The following is a 5,246-nucleotide window of genomic DNA, read 5'->3' on the forward strand; positions in this document are numbered from 1 at the left end:
GCGTCAGCAGTCTCCGCGCTGGCCAGGGGGTGGCGAGGATTTGAACTAATTCAGTTGGAGCGCGGACATCGTGGTGACTGCAGTGTGATATCAAAGATGTGTGTGGTGACTGTGTTGGAGAACAAGCGATGAGCACACTGCTTGAAATAAAGTCTTCAGTCCCTTCCCCCTGCAAAATCAAAGGATGTGACTTATGTTACTATAAGAGCAGTTTATTATTTGACACGATTATGATAGGTTACCAGTGAAAAAAGATAATTGACGGAGAAAGTTCGTACGTGTGGTCAATTATGGTGTTGGGATTTGAACTTGTGATAGATTTTTGTTATGGATGTAAGGAAAATGGCTTTCTTGCCGAGAAAATTGGACATCTTGAATAAATAATAAATGACAATAATAGATAGAAGGACAGTTTTCAAGACATTATCGTGATGGAATTTGAATTTGGCGCATTTTTCTAGTGGAGGTAGGCCTATAATAATAAATAATAATAATAATAAATTATAATGAATGATAATAAATGAAAATGAATGATAATGAATGTTAATAAATGATAATGAATAATAATGAATAATAATAAACAAAAGTAAGGTTTTGCAGCCATTATCATGTTGGAATTTGATTTTGGAGGGAATTTTCTAGTGGAGGCAGGTCAATAATAATAAATAATAATAAATGATAATAAATAATAATAAATGATAGTAAATAATAATAAATGATAATCAATGATAATCAATAATAATAATAAAGATAAGTACGGTTTTTGCATGCATTATTCTGTTGGAATTCAACTTCCCGCCATTTTTTCTTCTGGAGGCTTAGGTTAGTGGACATAGCCCAATTGGGCTATTTTCCCGCCAAAATTCAAAATTGCACTTTTTTTCGGGAGGTTAGGTTAGTGGACATAGCACAAATGGCCTATTTCTCCGCCAAAAGCCGCCATCTTGGAAGACGTCATGCGATGTTGCCAAGTCTACATGCCGCCATCTTGGATGACGTCATCGCCTCCATCTCGAATAAATTTGGCAACAATGGAGAGTGGGGTGACGCAGGCGTGCCCTACTATTAACGTGTTGTTCAGCTAAACCTTGAAAAAAATCTTCACTTACAAAACTTAACTATAGTTCTGTGCCATAAGCTGTATTTTGAAATTCACGAAACATACCCAATAAGATGAATACGGAAAGTAAAGATGCAGCTGGATGATCAACAAGTTTGCTAAAAACATGTGTGTCACACAAAATCAAACAGCACATAGACAATCACAGCTTTGCTTTGACCATAGATACTAACTATGGTTGAAGTAGCTATCTCGAAGGCAAAAGATACATAATTTGTATGCAATACAAATCTATATTTTCGATTTTGTGAGTGTAACAGATCGAATTTAAGCTAATAACAAATGATGTAATTCAATGACTGTAGTAAAAAATAAGTAAATTGTTGACGATACGACATGAAAACAAAAATCAAAAGATCTTCATTCGCAAAATCAAAAAATGCGGACGTTAACAGAAATCGCAAAAATGTATGCGGACGATACATTTCACGTCGAAAATGAGGCCATGTCCGCGTAAATGCGGACGTCTGGTAACCCCAGTTACAATTTACCGTACACGCATACCTGTTAACCTCCTCAGTCCACATAATATAAAAAAATTAATTTTAAAATTTTTCAGAAAATGGATCTTTATCTTCACAGTAAGCAACGAATACAAGAAGAAAGTGGCAAAAAGTAAACAAACAATTGTTTTATGGAGATTGTTACAATTTAGAACGTAAAGTTCAAATTTTTCACGAAATCAACCACTATTATCATAATAAGCAACGAATACAAGCTAAACTTGACAAGAAGTAAACAGTCAATTATTTTGAGGAGCTGGTTTCTCTTTGGAAGCAATGGAACACACAATTTTCAACCACCCTTCACCTCGTGAGGTACTTTTGTAATTTCACATTTTTGCTAGACCTGATCCTACATTTCGAAACTCACATGAGCTTATAATGCCCTAACAAACAATAGTCCAAAATAAAATGCAAAAATAGGAGTAAAATTTAATAAGTTTCTATCAAAAGTACATACTGCATCAGTGGTTTCATTTCATTCAGATATAAATATCCAAAAGACTGAAGTCGGACAAGATGTGTTCAACAACATGACTTGGACCGTACTGAGTCATTAGATGTCTTATAAATAAACTCTGGCGTTCTTGCCTCAGACGAGCCAGTCGGGACCGACCGATTACTGTGTCATCCTCAGCCACGGGCGTCATTTGAATGCGGCATTAGATTACATCAGGGATGAGCTATGATCGCGCCCGAGAAACATGCGACGCGAAGGCAATTTCTCGAGAATTTCTCGGGTTCGCTCGACAAGTTGACAGTGCTGCGCTCTCTGAGAAATTGCGCAAACCTTCAGTACACGAAGCACTGAGCCGCAGCGGTCGTACTCGTCGTACGTACGTGCTCGGAAAGCTTTGAAATTCTATGATTGATATGAACTGTACTACCGTTATTAATGTGTACTGAAGTATTAGACATAAGACAAAAATCATAGAATTGTTGTTTAAAACAAAGCACAGAATTCGCATAAAACAGGAGCTTTATTCTTACAAAATAAATTACCTTGTACATTCTGCATGTATGCATGCATGCTTAAACGTACAAGAGAAGTGCTATGGCCTTTTTTTATATACAGAAACTGCGTACATGCGTTTGCTTGCTGAAGAAAGAAAGGAAACAAAAGTTGTTCAGCAGAAGGCATTTGTACATCCCATTGCTACACTGCCGTCGATTTTTGTTTAGAAATGTGACATTATTAAACAATTGGCGTTTTAGTCTGCTTCTTTGTCTGGTTATAAGTAGTCCTGTTTTCGAAACTATTCTTTCACTGGGAACAGAAGTTGCAGGTATTGCAAGATTTTTTTTTTTTGCCACGACAGCTAGACCTGGGTAACTGTTTTCATTTTTTTTCCAGTAGTGTAAAGGATTATCCGTGCGTTGTAGGTACGGTTCTTCCAAATATCGTTGTACCTCCAGGTCTATGCTATCACAACCGCTTTTCATTAGATTTTTATTGGAAACCTCTTCATCGAAAGGAGCCCATAAGGAACTACTGGCGTTTTGTACGAAATGGTATTCGTGGCTAGTGTCGTTAGCAGCCGAATGAGTAGATCGTATGGTCTCTACCACGTTTGTGCACTCTGCAATTAGGCTTGCAACGGCATGTTTTGAATGAATGGGATTCGTAAATGCTAACGTTTTGAATCTTGGGTCGAGAACTGTGGCAACGGCAGGTACTTTGTTTCTATTAATCCTAGCCGGGCTATTAGTGAGTTGTGCAGATGTTGCTGTAGCTCTTGCGCTGTCGTGGTAGCCCACTTCCCATTGCATACGGTTAGGATTAGCTGTCTGATTATTGGAATAGCTTTCGAAAGAGAGGTATAGTTTTCAGTTGAGATTTCACATGTTACCACTTCGAATGGCTCCAGTACACATAAACATTCGCTCAAAATTCGCCACTCGTCAGTTGTAAGGTTTTCTACACCTGAATACAAAGATGATAGACAGGCTGCAATACATTCCGTTTGCTCCACTAGACGTTGTAGAATATAAAACGTACTGTTCCATCGGGTTTCGGTTTCCTGAATCAATTTGTGAATAGGTTTTTTCATTACATCCTGGATCTCATGGAGTTTTTCATTAGCATTGCAACTTGTTTTAAAATAGCTAACAATTTTTCTGGCTTTTTCCGCATTATGCAGAGCTCACTGTTGCTGTTGAAAGAAGTTTTCACAACTAAATTGATGGTGTGTGTGCTAAACAAGGCACATGTTGCATATCTATGTTGCCACTGTAAGTAAGTTGTACGCCTGCCGTCACGTTACTGGCGTTGTCAGTTGTGATGCTTACAACTTTGTTTTCAATGTTCCAATTTGAAATCACGTTATCTAACGCCTCACTAATATTTAGCGCTGTATGCTTTTCTGGGAAACGGAATCTCTCGAGAGCTAAAGCTTTCAGGCACCAATTAGTGTTAATGAAATGACCAGTTACAGCAATATATGCCTCACTACTGAGTGAGGTCCAAATATCGGTCGTTAAAGAAACACAAGTAGAGTCCTCCACGACCAAATTTGCAGCCTCTTTCTGTTTACGGTAATCGTCCTCAGTCATGAGGCGCAACTTTTTTCGATTTGGTATCGAGTATTGTGGGTCCAACAGTGAAACAAAACGTCGAAAACCAGTGTCCTCGACGATTGAAAGGGGTTGAAAATCGTCTGTTATCATGGCCACTAGTGCTTCATCTAGCTGTTGTTGCAGTTTACTTCCCACTATGAAGAGAAACGTAAGATGTAGATCAGTGCTCCTGCGAGGGGATACGTTATGCTCGACAACTAGTCCAATAAAATTACATATCGTATCGTGCAAAAGCTAGGATAGTATAGGTTTGATTATGGGGTATGTTGTATGTTATCGGAGTACGATTAAAACATCAATGTTTTTTAAGCGTGGCAGACCACCTCGGACACTATCCGAACTTTTGCACGGATTTCACCTTTTGTACTATACGTACCTGGATATTCTGTCTGCCTCGCACTATTGGAAGAATGAGCCTCTGTATCCACGGACGTCGCTGTTTTATTGCTCGATAAATTGTGCAGTTTAAGATGTCCAATCATGCCCGTTGTATTTTTTGATACATTATGGAGATTTTTACGACAAATGTTGCAAGTAACGTTATCTCCATCCTTCGTAAAGTATTGCCAGCACCATGACGTTCGTTTTCGAGTGTCCATATTGATTTGAATAACAACTTTACTCGAAAGAAACCTGAGACATACTAGTTTCGAGCACAGCGAGCGTGTTTGTCTAGCGGCGGCATTCAATTCATACACTCCTGGAAATGGAAAAAAGAACACATTGACACCGGTGTGTCAGACCCACCATACTTGCTCCGGACACTGCGAGAGGGCTGTACAAGCAATGATCACACGCATGGCACAGCGGACACACCAGGAACCGCGGTGTTGGCCGTCGAATGGCGCTAGCTGCGCAGCATTTGTGCACCACCGCCGTCAGTGTCAGCCAGTTTGCCGTGGCATACGGAGCTCCATCGCAGTCTTTAACACTGGTAGCATGCCGCGACAGCGTGGACGTGAACCGTATGTGCAGTTGACGGACTTTGAGCGAGGGCGTATAGTGGGCATGCGGGAGGCCGGGTGGACGTACCGCCGAATTGCTCA

The sequence above is a fragment of the Schistocerca cancellata genome, chromosome 5, assembly GCF_023864275.1.
Source record: "Schistocerca cancellata isolate TAMUIC-IGC-003103 chromosome 5, iqSchCanc2.1, whole genome shotgun sequence".
In the NCBI taxonomy this organism is placed as follows: Eukaryota; Metazoa; Arthropoda; class Insecta; order Orthoptera; family Acrididae; genus Schistocerca; species Schistocerca cancellata.